This window comes from Nothobranchius furzeri, chromosome 4 (genome assembly GCF_043380555.1).
Source record: "Nothobranchius furzeri strain GRZ-AD chromosome 4, NfurGRZ-RIMD1, whole genome shotgun sequence".
NCBI classification, from domain to species: domain Eukaryota; kingdom Metazoa; phylum Chordata; class Actinopteri; order Cyprinodontiformes; family Nothobranchiidae; genus Nothobranchius; species Nothobranchius furzeri.
Genome location: NC_091744.1, coordinates 48,257,248 through 48,272,716, shown reverse-complemented (window position 1 = coordinate 48,272,716; position 15,469 = coordinate 48,257,248). Strand labels below are relative to the sequence as shown.

General features: G+C 43.7%; 1 protein-coding gene across 6 annotated transcripts in view; it reads left to right on the top strand.

The window, feature by feature from the left end:
* Positions 1-1,210, top strand: part of kif21a (kinesin family member 21A) — a 124,115-nt gene extending 122,905 nt beyond the window's left edge. For all 6 annotated transcript variants that reach the window (XM_070550217.1, XM_070550216.1, XM_070550219.1 and 3 more), the window contains one exon: positions 1-1,210. This exon is cut by the window's left edge and continues 1,166 nt beyond it. The gene's annotated coding sequence lies outside the window, so the exon portion shown is untranslated.
* The last annotated feature ends 14,259 nt before the right edge of the window (positions 1,211-15,469 follow it).

Below are 15,469 nucleotides of genomic sequence, written 5' to 3'. Positions count from 1 at the left end.
AAAATTAATTAAATTATGCAGTTGTTAAAAAAATTGGCGTTTCGAAACATGTAACCATGAAAACCGGGTCTAAAATAATTGGGAGTGGGGCTAAGTCTCTGTGCGACGCCATAATAGATGAAACGTTTCCTTCTACGGGAGCCCGTGAGGAAAAAATGCATTTGCTGATTTGTAACAAACAGTTAAAAACCTTTTCCATTAACTTTGTTGTTTCACACTCTTCACTCGTTGCCAGTGATGACCGGGAGACTGATTGTCCTTTTGATGGAGGGTGAAAGATCTGATGAAGTACTCGTTCGATAATCGCGCTCCCAGGGATTTTTGACCCTAAAAGCCAGCCATTGGTAAAGTCATACTCGAACACAAAATGACTGCTTGCTTGCAGTGATTTAGGTATTCACTGCCCCCTATTGGCAGGAAAACACACACCATCACTTGAAAGGTGTTACAGTGGGCTTTACCATCACTAGAGTGATGATAGTGGGCTAACTGTTAGCTTCAGACAGGCTGAAAGCTGGCCCAGGGCTCGTTATTTGGGATGTGAATCGATTTTTTTAACTTTCAGCACTTGTAAAGAAAACTTGACACAATGAAGCTTTTAATGTGAAATGTGAGGATCTTCTATTGTCTTGTGAAAAAGAATGTCTTCACACTTCCATTCGCTAATCCCACACTGAGTTTCTTCCTGCTGTGAAGGTGTTTGATGACCTCTAACCCTATTGGAGGGCTTCTTGTTGTGGGCTCCAGGTGAGGACCACCTGGTAACCATAGCTACAGTGTAAATATGTAACTGTTTAGTTTTTGTTAGAGAAGTGACCTGATGTAACTCCTGTCATGTATGGATGTGTGGTGAAGCAGCAGCTGTAGGCGCGACTCAAACACAAATCTAATGTATGCAATTTGTGTATTTAAACCTCTGATTGAATGTTAGTGATGCGGGACCACTGGTCCTAACGCCGTCTCACAGCAGAGCCAAGAGCACCACTGTTGGCAGGAAGACTGAAGAGCAGCTTTGGACTGAGTTGAGCCTCCGCCCAGGTGGCAGGTCATGGTCTATTGTTAGCTTTATTATGGTTTATGCTGCTCTCTTTGTTCCAGATGCTCTGGGTGTTCCCCTTCTGGAGTTTTAGCAGCCATTTCTAAATGGCTGACTGTAGCGATTCCAATGTCAGATGCCCGGTGAGAATAAATGTCATCTGTCAAAAAAACATTCATGTGTGATTGTCCTTGTTTATTTTCATTTATCAGTTTCACGCATATATTGTGATTACTTATTTCCACACTATAACTAGACACATGGATTACAAAGGGTTACGGTAACCACAACTCCCCCTGCTGGCTGGTTTCAGTACATGGTTTAGACCCCACCCCTTCCATCTTAGCCAATGGGATGTTTTCCTGACTAAAATAAAAGTATGTGGTTTACCACTGGGTGGATTTTAATGAAAGTCCTGCAAAGTTTTCATTTCACGTATCTGATACCTACAGCTAAACAGCATTAGGACAAACACAGTCCCTACAGCTTCGTCGCCCTGACATAAATGTAGATGTGTTAGTGGCTGGGAGTCATTTGCTTTACAGATTACACAACTTAATGCACTAGACTGTGCATTAGTCATTATTGAGGTTTAACAAAAATGTCTTTAGTGACGGCTGGACATCGTTTCCTGAAGTGAAGCTGTGACCTCTCCAGCTGTTGAACTGAATCAGACACTAGGTGGCAGTAGAAGCAGCTGCATCTGCTAACAAGACAGTGTGAGCTGTCAGAGATCAACAACACCTCAGATTATTTTATAATAAAGGACGAAAATGTTTTTATTTGATCACAGAGACAGCTGAACCAGCACACTCTGATCAGTCTCTGGGTGGTTTGGGTTCTCAGGCTTTCCTGCCTTTTTGTCTGACTTTACAGACACCTGGCAGTTAGCAATATGCATGCCACAATACTAATAATCATGGGCTTGCATCGTTTACCAGACAGAAGTAAAAAAGCAACAACATACCCTGTCTGACATGAATAAGGATTTCTAGTGGGTGAAATGAAATACTGTAGGAATGATGTGGGCTCCAAGCCTCCAGATCCTCCATGATTCTTCAGTTTGATCATTTTACAAAAACTCATCACCTGATCTTCCCGGGTGTTGGTGTTTGGAATCACCGCCCGATGAACGAGAGGTGACTGATGGAGCGCGGGTTAAGGAATATGTTAAAACTAACAGGTTTTGTGACAACCTGGAGTGTGATGCAACACCAAGGTCCTTTAGGGAATTGTTCAAAATGATGTTTAGAATATATAATTAGAATCTAGACCAAATCTATAAAGTTGCATCTAAATGTTTAAAAAAAGTGTGACAATTTCAAACTAAACATTTAACGAGCACGCTTCGACTTCCACAGACCAGTAGTAGACCCCTCGTCTCGATCAGGATTCCAACGAGACACGGGTCATTCGCCAGTCCTCCTGTCTGATAGAATGCGTTTCTAGTTTCTTCCACCATTTCCTGTATTGGCCACCGATGGATCTGAAAAGCCTGACAGATCCATGTGGCAGGGGTGAGGTGGTGCTCACTCCTCACCTCTGCCACATGGACCCAAGGGATAAACCATCAATCCTGCTCAACGGTAAACTTTCCTGGCAGGGTCACACCCATTAGGACAGTGGGAGGGCTGGAGGACTGCCCACCAGTGCATTGAGACATGATGATTAATTTAATTTAATGTATGTAGAATAAAAATGATTAGTACTTAGTTCAAACGGATATAATTGTATCTAGAAAAACCTAGCTCTAAATGAATATTTAAATGTGTAGATTCACATTTTAATATATTTTTATTTTAATGTAAATATTTAAATTGAACCCTATATATAGATTTAATTAATAAACATTTATTCTAACACTATCACTTTGGGATAAATCACAGCTCGTATTAATTTTTGATTTTATTAATTTTCACACAAAAACCCGCCTGCCTGAGAGGATCTTCTGGTGATTTTTACAGGATATTCTACAGAGAGTCACATAATTAAGCTGCGACTTTCATAACTTGATTATCACTTATGTCATTATTAATGATCATTGGAGTGAATCCTGTTAGCTTCCCGGGAAGAGGAATGTCTGCATCTATCTGCTGGATCTGTTACCTCCACGACCTGATCTCGGGGGAAGAGGGATGAAGCTTAAATGGACATTTACATTTAAATATGTTGCACTCAGATAAATCTCTGGTCGACATCTTGCACCAACTGGGTACAAAAGGGAAACTGTTTCTCACCATGCACCCAACACTTGCATGCTGGAGAACCTGTCCTAGGATCATTGAGATGCTCAAACTCCACCAAGAACATCTCAGGTTAGGATGTACCAAAGGTGGGGTGGCCTCTTTTTCCCTTTTTTGATTCTAGAGCTTTGTGACTTACTGCAGTAGTAATAAATTCACAAGTGGCCCTGCGATGGACTGGCAACCTGTCCAGGGTGGAGCCCGCCTGTTTGCTCAGAGACTGCTGGAGATGGGCACCAGCCCCGTTTGGATAAGTGGGTGTAGTAAATGGTTGGGTGGATGGAAGTTCATTAAAGCCATATAAAATATCCAGTGGTCAGGTTTATCAAACAAGTGAACTCCCCACTATTAACTGATAAAATAAAATGCATTTTTTGTGAAAGATGGGGATGTCTGACCATGCCTTGAACTTGGGCTAATTTTGCACAATGGAGACACAGATGTAAGCTCTTTTGTTTATCAGAATCGTGTAAAATCCAAACATGTAAAGTCATCTTGAACACGCCCCTGGGTGGGCTTATTAAGACACTCAAACTCCGCCAAGAACATCTCAGGTTAGGATGCCTCCTGCGGTTGTGTTCTTCTTGGGAGTGACCCCGGGACGGACCAGGACACCGAAGGGATTATATCTCTAGGCTGGCCTGTATGGCGTCAGAGGTGTGCCACAACCCGTGCACGCGGATTGGGTCCACAGCGCGCGTGTGAACGGGACTCGCGAGCGAAAATATACATGGCGAGAGGTCATTTGTGCACTGAGAGGGAGCAAACTGTGTCTGTGAACACGCAAGGATGTGCACAAGTGACAAACCTGTGTGTGCGCGTTGTCAACGAGCACACGGCAGAGGAAAACGTGCGCGCGCAGCAGCCTCTCTGCGCGCTCGGCAGCCTCTGTGCGTGCTCGGCAGCCTCTATGCGCGCTCGATTTCTGACTCCTGCTCGCTCGGCTGTGAAGGGGTTTTGGCACTCTGGAGGCGTGGCCTGTGGCAGATCTTCTCTGTCCTCTGATTGGTTAGTTTACCCCACTCTTTACCCTCTACCTCATTGGCCCACTGGCTTCCTGTCGGACCAAAATGATGGAAACTATATCTATAAAAAAAAATCTGATGTTCAGTAGTTGTTGTCATAGCTCAGCTGGGAGAGCGGGTGACTCTCACCCCGGAGGATCCAGGTTCCAGTACGGGCAAGGACAATAGAGTAGATGTCAAGTTAATTTTTTCTAATTCCTGTGATATTATTTTATAGTTGTGACCGTTCAACTGTCATTAAACGTCCGAATGTTTGCTGGGCAGTGTTTTAAAAAGTGCACATAAGCTAGATGGTTTTAACCATATAAAATTACATTTTTTGTGATACTGGAAAAATACATACTGAAATAAAACTACTGATTGAAAACTTTATGACTGTGGTTGTACAATATATGAGTCACTATTACACTGCAAAGGCCCTTAGAGTGGGGCTTCCAGAGAGAGAGAGAGAGAGAAAGAGAATTTGTATTCTGTCAAAGTTGTAATATTACTTCAGCCACTCTTGAGAGGAGACTCCAGGTAAATATAGACTTGTGGGTGTAGGTATGTTCAAGTTTAAAAAGTTCTTGCCTCATTAATGTATTGTTTATTTTTTTCAGCATTTAATTGACAAATTATCCTTTCAAATAATTAATTGATGAGTTACATAATTGTCCATTTAGAATTGTTGAATGGACTGAGTCAAGTTTGGTGCACTTTATATATTTCAAAACATGTTTTTTTTTATTTTAATGATGCATATAAATAATTTAAATGTTAATTTAATGAAATATTTCTATTTTTTCATTACCTCACCCTTGTTTTGACAAAAACGGGACCTTGCTGGATAATATCACGGAGAAACTATTTGTTCACAGTACTTGGCTCAGTGAGGATCTGTATACCAAAGGAGGAGATACTCAGAAATCTGTCTGCAGATTGTTACAACCCAGACTGGAAGTGATGGGCTGTGTAAGGTTATGAAGTTCGGAATTTTCAGCTCCACACAGCTGCCCCTGTACACTGTAACACCAGTGTATAAAAGCCAAGGTCGGGTGTTCCTCAGACTGTTTACATTCCAGGAGAAGAGTCCGAAGGAGAAGAAGAACGCTTTTACTTAAAGTACTTTATTTGTGATTAAAAAAATTTAAGCAAAACATATGTTGATCAATAATAATCAAGTGAATGATCTGTGGAATAAAGATGTCATGATTTATGTGTTTAATGAAAACAGGACTATTGCACAGACAGACTGACCCTCATCTCCATAGAAACGCATGACACATTGTTCCAACCAATCAGAGCTTTCGGCTGCCGCAGGAGAATCTGGCTTGTTGACTTAAAGTGTCCAATCCGCTTTACTAAAACGTATCAACAATTCAGAGATATAAAACAAGGCAACGCCATTTTAAGCTCAGTTCCATTTTGACTTCAGTTCTATTCACCATCATCCCAAAGAAAAGCACAGCCTGGCCAGATGTGTTTTCTTCTTTAAACTAAGAACTGTGAAGTTGGAGATTTTCGTCGTTTAACAACCAGACGACATCCTTTCAAAATAAGAGCACCTGCTGACGTTGCCGATTGGTACCGGGGTCGACCCTTCAGACGGGCTTTTGACGTGCTGCGACCGCTGCTCCGAACAGCTCCAGTACACATCCGAGGTTCTTGGACCTGGCATTTCCTGATCTACCTGGGAGGCCCCCCACTGGGTACGTACACGGCAAAATAGCAGCTCATGTCATCACTTTATAAGCCTCATGATATCTAGTCATAACAAAGACTACCAGATTCAATGACGTCAGCCTAAGGAGTCTGAACCAACCACACACACACACACACACGCACCAACACAACATCCAAATCCATTTTCATCCATCACAGAGTTAGTCCTGGTAGATTGTTAAGAATTTATAATTAAGAAATTAAAGATTCTCAAATGATCCCAACTCTCTCTCTTTTCTTGTCTCAAAGTCAATACAGAGTGTTTAATTAAACTCCCTGATGATAAAAACAACCTATTCTTCTGATTATAAAAAGTGATCTACTTACAGTGTATTAAAATACAACTCTAGATAGTTACATCACTCTATTTCGTTACATTTGGCGAGCCTAGCATGATATCTGCACAGTTTATTACACTTTGTGCCGATTTTGAGACATATTTTGGGATTTTTGTCCAGTGTGTGAGTTCAGATAAAAAAGCGAGTGTTTCCTCGTTCAGCTTCTCAGAAAGGGGGGTGCACATTCATCACCCTCCGGCAGGAGGCGCTGTTTCATTAAAACACCTTAAGTGCTGACGTGTGCTGACGGCCATTTTGAGGCCTACATCTGAGGGTAAACATTTCTCCTGTTTTAATACGTTGGAACCGTCTGTTTATTGTTTGTCGCGGTGTTTGTGACACTGTGTGCATCCATTTGTGTAATCGGAGACAGAAGACTCCGTCGGAAATTTATTTCCATTCAATAGGCGCCTGATCCACGCTGTTCCTTACCGGAATACTCGTTAGCACCTACCGTAGCTTAACTTGCTAGGTAAACGCTGTAAGTCGGGTTATTACCGTAGAGCGATACTGCATCCAGATTGCGTACGCTGTTGAAACCCTTTTAACCACGGGGCGAGATGCCCGTTGGTTGATCGGGCAATTTTAAGACCCTGGTCGCTCCAGGGCGTTCGCTAGCATTAGCCGAAGAGCTAACTAGCCACTCTCGGTGGAAGGCTCGGGAACGCGTCCCGCGAAGCTGTCAAGCCGTTCCGACGCAGCGATTCTGCGTCCTTTAATCCGCTAAACCTTCAGGTACGGAGTACTTTTGGATAACGTTAGCGGCGGTTCTAATAAACGCTCCGGTGTTTAGAATCGTGACATTGCTACGGGGATCAAAGCCGGTTGTCGGACGACGCATGCGCAACAATCCGCCATCTTAGGTGCCCGACACGTAGCTCGACCCGCCATCTTGGGCAGGTCAAATGACAATGATATTTTTGGCATTATTGAACAATTTTGCCCAAAATATTCATTCACCAGCCAAGCTTCCCTGTAACTAATTCTTTAATAAGTCTACAGGTAAGGTTGTTTCTAAATAAACATCTAATTAGAATACCAATCAAAGAGAAAGTTAGTAAATTAGGAAAACTGATTACTATCTTGGAAAATGGACTCAGAGGTAACGATGCATTTATCATCTCAACTTCAGGCGATGCAAAACACTTTCCTTCCAATGATGACTAACATGATGAACATGATCTGCGCTCTTCAGAAAGACGGCGAGGACGTCAAACAGTTTATGCGTGATTTTCAGGCGACACGGGCGGCAGCTCCGTGTTTGCCTGAGAAGCCGCAAAATGAGTCTGAAATGCTGCAGGCTGATGTTTTCACAGGTTCTGACTCACAGGAAAACAACAACACCTCAAAGGAAAGCGACAACACCTCTCCGGTCGTTCCATCCGTGGCGATGTTAGGCGATGAACCCGCAGATGACGACCGCAGTACCACTACTACCACCGCCGTAACTGAAAAAATTTTGCTTGCACCTCTGGTCGTGAGAAAGGGATCTAATAGGCCCGCAGTGGAGGTCACTGTAAATCAGAGACTTCGCTGTGTCGCATTATTAGACACAGGAGCGGACATCTCGCTCATCAGCGGAGCTCTTTACAGCAGCATGTGCGAACAAAGGGGGGAGGACATCTCACCCCCCACACTAATTTCGGGCCCAAAGGATTTTGACGATTTCTATGGCGTACCTTCGTCCGCGGCTGCGACGATTGAGGTCAACATCTCGATAGGAGGCATGTCCTTTAAACACCTCGTGTACATCAACGAGGAGATGAGGATGCCCATGCTCATAGGGTTGGACTGTCTCCAACGCCTTGACGCTAGAATCAGCTATGCATCCGGACAACAGTTTGCACGTGTGAGGAAGCCAAAGCCGTACAAACCGTGGCCTCACACAGGCGGACGCCTTTCGGTGGCAAGTCTTTCACGGGGGGACGCAATTTCGACCTCACCACCACTCTCGAAGCCACCGGGTAGACCCCCGGAACTTCTGTCACAGATTGAGAAGGTAATAGACCAAGCAGATGCTCTCACAAACGAGGTCGAGCGAGACCAGCTACGACAACTTTTGCTAAAGTACCAGGATTTTCTTTCACTTGACTCCTTGGACTGTGGTCTGACCACTATCCATGAAGTCCGGATTCCTACCAGGCCAGATGCACCGCCGTCCTTTGTGCGGCAATACAAGATTCCCCTGGCTTCCATAGAACCGGTCCAGGAAATCATTGACAGCCTCTTGGCTAACGGGATCATTCGACCCTGCAACAGCACCTACTTGGCTCCGTTGTGGCCGGTACTGAAGCCTAATGGTAAGTGGCGACTTACCATTGACTACCGGCAACTCAACAAACAGGTCCCCTTGTCTAGGTGGCCTATGGCACGACTGGAGCAGGAGCTTCCAAAAGTGAAAGATGCTAAGTACTTTTCCACCCTTGACATTGCGTCCGGATTTTGGACGATTCCCGTCCACGAATCGGGCCAACACAAACTTGCTTTCTCCTTTGCCAACCGGCAGTACACCTTCACCCGGTGTCCTTTTGGTTATTCCAACTCGCCAGCTGAGTTCAACATCTTCTTGAACATGATGACGGGCAGGCAAATGACCCTACCGCTTCACCTGCTGTATCAATGACCGGTTCAGTCCGACACAGCCCCGGCTTGTACGAGCGGCCAATACTTGCAGGACCTGAGAACTCACCTGCTTGCAGCATTCTCGTTCGCACAGGCATCTCTGGAAAAGTCAGCTGAAGGCAGAAAAACTTATTACGATAAGAAAGCCTCACATTCCGAACTCGATGTAGGTGATCAGGCCTGGTACTACATTTTCGCTCCCAAAACGGGTAACAAGAATGCGACCTCGGGGAAGCTGACTAAGAAACTTTTGCCCAAATGGTCGGGTCCATACCTGATTACAGATACGATCTCTCCGGTCGTGTATCAGATCAAGATCGCCGACAAAAACAAGGCGCCCGTCTACAAATGGGTACACAGGGACCATATCAAACTGCACAAGGGTCCCACAGATTTGGCCGATACCAACAACATTAATCCACCGACTTCGAAAGGGGGTTGATAAATATGTCCCGTTGGTTCCACAGATTTCTATCTCTGATTACACAACTTTGTTTGTTTGTGAGTGTACATGGTTGTCTTTCCTGTTATACGTCACGTGCAGACTTAAGGTGTGTTGAGACGGACGTGCTGTGGGCTCCTGGAGTCAGGTAAATGGCCAGGTAACAGTGAGTGGGTTAGGCCACATAGTACTGTTGTCCAAAATTATTATTATTTTTTTTTTTTATCTTTACTAATCACAATTCCTTAGGGGTACATTAACATGAACATGATTACTAACCACTGATTTACATTTTAGTACTGATTTACATTTTTGTTTTTTTATAGTACCTTTGACCAGTTGATTTTAACAGTGAATATTATGTTTGTGATTATCAATTCTTTGATTTATCCTACAGGGCTATAACCAATTTTGCCCCTGTCCTGACAGCGTGTATTTACAGTGAGGGTTCACTGATACCAGTTAGGGTTCTTTCATTTTTCTGCTTCTCGCATCATCCCTTTTTGCATCTAACACAGACAGGGCTGCATCCATTTCTTCACTTCATGGGTAATTACACATAAAACTAACACATAGTACAAAAGGCACTCATAGAGTTAGGTTTTTATTATTTTATGTTTCTTTGATAACATGAAATGCACTTTTGTCGTGCCTACATTGAAGTGCCTACACTGTGCTCTCTCTCCTCTGCTGAGCTTGTGAGGATCCTGCTTCCTGGGGGTGGATCCGTGACTCGTCATCAGCATCGACTACTCCTGAGGGTGCTCCGGCTCGTTGGCCTTGGACGACTGTGGTTCCGGCATGGCTGCTGGGACACCTCATTCGTTGGGATTACTGTCAACTGCTCTTCCCTTTTTGTGGATTACGATAAGTACTCTTTCAAAGTTCAATTTTTATTTGGAATATTACCCTGCCTGCGGATACAACAATCGATTTTTAATTGGAATACTACCCTGTTCGTGGATATGTTCAAGATTTGCTCCTGCTTTGCTTTATTGCCCGTGAGGATATAAAGTTGCTGTTGCTTCGTTTATAGTTTCCATGGGGAATAATTAATAACCTGCTGACTTGTGTTCTTCCTGAGGAGTATGCAAGACTGTTCTCCGGCGTGGGGTTCATACCTCACCACAGATGGCTGTTCCCTTGGGATCGCATCCTGTTCTGTTGTCAAGATTCTTCATAACTTGGGTTTGTTCAACGACCAAGTGGTCTCTTGAAGGACCACATTGACCTTGAAAAGGGGGGATATGTAAGGTTATGAAGTTCGGAATTTTCAGCTCCACACAGCTGCCCCTGTGCACAGTAACACCAGTGTATAAAAGCCAAGGTCGGGTGTTCCTCAGACTGTTTACATTCCAGGAGAAGAGTCCGAAGGAGAAGAACGCTTTTACTTAATCAAAGTACTTTATTTGTGATTAAAAAAAAATTAAGCAAACCATATGTTGATCAATAATAATCAAGTGAATGATCTGTGGAATAAAGATGTCATGATTTATGTGTTTAATGAAAACAGGACTATTGCACAGACAGACTGACCCTCATCTCCATAGAAACGCATGACACATTGTTCCAACCAATCAGAGCTTTCGGCTGCCGCAGGAGAATCTGGCTTGTTGACTTAAAGTGTCCAATCCGCTTTACTAAAACGTATCAACAATTCAGAGATATAAAACAAGGCAACGCCATTTTAAGCTCAGTTCCATTTTGACTTCAGTTCTATTCACCGTCATCCCAAAGAAAAGCACAGCCTGGCCAGATGTGTTTTCTTCTTTAAACTAAGAACTGTGAAGTTGGAGATTTTCGTCGTTTAACAACCAGACGACATCCTTTCAAAATAAGAGCACCTGCTGACGTTGCCGATTGGTACCGGGGTCGACCCTTCAGACGGGCTTTTGACGTGCTGCGACCGCTGCTCCGAACAGCTCCAGTACACATCCGAGGTTCTTGGACCTGGCATTTCCTGATCTACCTGGGAGGCCCCCCACTGGGTACGTACACGGCAAAATAGCAGCTCATGTCATCACTTTATAAGCCTCATGATATCTAGTCATAACAAAGACTACCAGATTCAATGACGTCAGCCTAAGGAGTCTGAACCAACCACACACACACACACACACGCACCAACACAACATCCAAATCCATTTTCATCCATCACAGAGTTAGTCCTGGTAGATTGTTAAGAATTTATAATTAAGAAATTAAAGATTCTCAAATGATCCCAACTCTCTCTCTTTTCTTGTCTCAAAGTCAATACAGAGTGTTTAATTAAACTCCCTGATGATAAAAACAACCTATTCTTCTGATTATAAAAAGTGATCTACTTACAGTGTAATAAAATACAACTCTAGATAGTTACATCACTCTATTTCGTTACAGCTGTAATAAGAAAGGAGACCAAACAGAGGAGTGGGGGTTCAACAACTGATTTATTTAACAAAAGTAAGGATTTACTAAAGCAAGTTAGTGAACAGAAAATGGCCATCTCAAGGTTTTACTCGGATGTCCCTCAGCAGGGCGCAGCACTGTTGAAGGTCATCTGAATGAAAGCTTGATATGCAGTTTCTTTATGAAAGTGTGTAAATATACAGTGTGGTTGCCGTACATATGTTGAGGTTCTCAGACATCAGGCTTCTTTGCCCAGGCCTTCACTAGTGGTCTATTTTTAAAGTTGGTAAGGAGAAAAACCACAGCATATAGCTGATTGTTTACAAATGCAAGGAGGGGAATAACAATCAAAAAGCTTGTGTTCTTGGACCAGAGGAATGGAGCGCTCCACATGCACTCTCAGACATGTTATGGCTTCTGTTTCTATAACTTCACATGCAGACATTTGAGGTTTGCCAGAAAGGAAAGCTGGCCTGTACACTTTGCAGGGTACAATGTCATCAATGAAGAAACCCCTGTCTACCATGATGACCATCTCTAGTTGTAGCATTTTCAACACACCAGATTCCCAGGTTGGTCGCTGATAGTTCCAGCATACAGTGCTGAGACAAAGGTCACTGGACTATGTGGCACAATCCAAATGAGCCTCTTCAAAGTGCAGTTGAACTTGAGGAAAATATATGACTCTGGAAGAGAGGGGAATATGGCCATTGACACTTCAGATCAGTGCAGTCAAGAATTACTGGTGTTTGGGTAGTCCTGAACATGTTGTGATGCCCCCACCGTCTCATTGGATTTTCATTTGTGTTTAATTGTGTTTTTCTTCTGTTGTAGGCAGCTCGTTAAGCAGCCTTGGAGGCACCTGGGCTCAGGGTGTGGTGCTGCCTACAAAGCCTACTGTTTTTCTGCTTTCACTGGGTCTCTCCTGTGTGGTGGAGAGTCCTCACTGGCCATTTTGTGTTCACTAACTTGCTTTAGTAAATCCTTACTTTGGCTAAATAAATCAGTTGTTGAACCCCCACTCCTCTGTTTGGTCTCCTTTCTTATTACAGCCCACCACTTCCAGTCTGGGTTGTAACAATCTGCAGACAGATTTCTGAGTATCTCCTCGTTTGGTATACAGATCCTCACTGAGCCAAGTACTGTGAACAAATAGTTTCTCCATGATATTATCCAGCAAGGTCCCGTTTTTGTCAAAACAAGGGTGAGGTAATGAAAAAATAGAAATATTTCATTAAATTAACATTTAAATTATTTATATGCATAATTAAAATAAAAAAAACATGTTTTGAAATATATAAAGTGCACCAAACTTGACTCAGTCCATTCAACAATTCTAAATGGACAATTATGTAACTCATCAATTAATTATTTGAAAGGATAATTTGTCAATTAAATGCTGAAAAAAATAAACAATACATTAAAGAGGCAAGAACTTTTTAAACTTGAACATACCTACACCCACAAGTCTATTTCTCCTCTCAAGAGTGGCTGAAGTAATATTACAACTTTGACAGAATACAAATTCTCTTTCTCTCTCTCTCTGGAAGCCCCACTCTAAGGGCCTTTGCAGTGTATTAGTGAGTCATATATTGTACAACCACAGTCATAACGTTTTCAATCAGTAGTTTTATTTCAGTATGTATTTTTCCAGTATCACAAAAAATATAATTTTATATGGTTAAAACCATCTAGCTTATGTGCACTTTTTAAAACACTGCCCAGCAAACATTCGGACGTTTAATGACAGTTGAACGGTCACAACTATAAAATAATATCACAGGAATTAGAAAAAATTAACTTGACATCTACTCTATTGTCCTTGCCCGTACTGGAACCTGGATCCTCCGGGGTGAGAGTCACCCGCTCTCCCAGCTGAGCTCAACATTCCAACAACTACTGAACATCAGATTTTTTTCATAGATATAGTTTCCATCATTTTGGTCCGACAGGAAGCCAATGGGCCAATGAGGTAGAGGGTAAAGTGCGGGGTAAACTAACCAATCAGAGGACAAAGAAGATCTGCCACAGGCCACGCCTCCAGAGTGCCAAAACCCCTTCACAGCCGAGCGAGCAGGAGTCAGAAACCGAGCGCGCAGAGAGGCTGCCGAGCGCGCAGAGAGGCTGCCGCGCGCACAGAGAGGCTGCCGCGCACGCAGAGAGGCTGCCGAGCGCGCAGAGAGGCTGCCGCGCGCGCACGTTTTCCTCTGCCGTGTGCTCGTTGACAACGCGTGCACGCAGGTTTGGCACTTGTGCACATCCTTGTGCGCTCACAGACACAGTTTGCTCCCTCTCAGTGCACAAATGACCTCTCGCCATGTATATTTTCGCTCGCGAGTCCCGTTCACACTCTCGCGAGTCCCGTTCACACGCGCGCTGTGGACCCAATCCACGTGCACGGGTTGTGGCATGCCTCTGACGCCATAGACCTGGCCTAAGAACACATAAGGATCCCACTGGTGGAGCTGGAACTGAGTGCAGGTAAGTCTGGGGTTCCTGGGTAGGACTTCTGCACTCGTGACCACCAAAACATTTCAAACTGCTTTAGGGCTCTTAATAAAACAAGTTATTTTGCACCAAAAAGTCAACTCCACACCGTTTGTGTTTGGGGGAAAATCAGAGCACAGAGTTGGTTCCGACGCTTAATGAACAACTCAGGAGGCCAACAGGATCCGTTCCCAATCACCGGACTCCTGATGGGTTAGACACACACACACACACACACACACACACACACACACACACACACACACACACACACACACACACACACACACACACACACACACACGTTTATCTGGTACTGGCGTGCTCAAAGGCCACGTTGCCCCTCTGCTGTGGAAGTCTATTTGTCTTGATTTAAAAACAGCACCAGCAGCTGTTTCACAGGATGCAGAGATGTGCAGTTTTCTGACTCCAGTCCTGCTTTTTTCACCACAGAGCAGATTTTGACCCACAGGGAGATCCTGACCTGCCTCAGCAAAACTCAGACGTGTGTTAGACCCTAGACCTGAGGACTGGACCGAGCTCCACCTGCTCTCATATAGAACGTTTGAGTTCAAAACAAGAACAATCTGCAAGCAGTTAGACAAAAGTTGGGTTTTTAGGACTCATGAAAACTTTTCTTTTATTCTAAAATGAGATGAAGATTTCACATCAAACAAGTGAGGGAGGTGATGAAACACCTGCCCAGTAATGTGGCTCGTTTGCTAAGCTGCACCCAGAGGAGTTTGACTTAGCCTGGTCTAAATCATTACTTCCTTTCATTTTGCAATCGGTGGAGTCACCACTTATCTGAATCACCCCCACCCACTCACCCCCACCCCCACCCCACCCCCCGCGACTGTATGAAGCTGAAACTGCTCTGGTCCTGCACAGGCGCGTTGCAAGCTTTTCAAAAGTGTGGGGGATGTTGTCTGTGCCTAAAATAAGTTCATGTTATTCATCTTGTTAGTTTAATTTCCATAATAGCGGAGCAGGTGTGAATTTTAGACGCGTCACGCATGTCTCCATTTTAAACATGTTTAAACTGTTCAGAATACAAATCCAGGCTCTGTGTCGTTAGATTGAACTTACATTAAACCATGTTGAAAAGAAAAGGATCCGATTAAATCGTTTCCCCTCATTTACAGTCAGAAGTACAGTGCAGTGCTCATGGCTCTGGGGTTAATCAA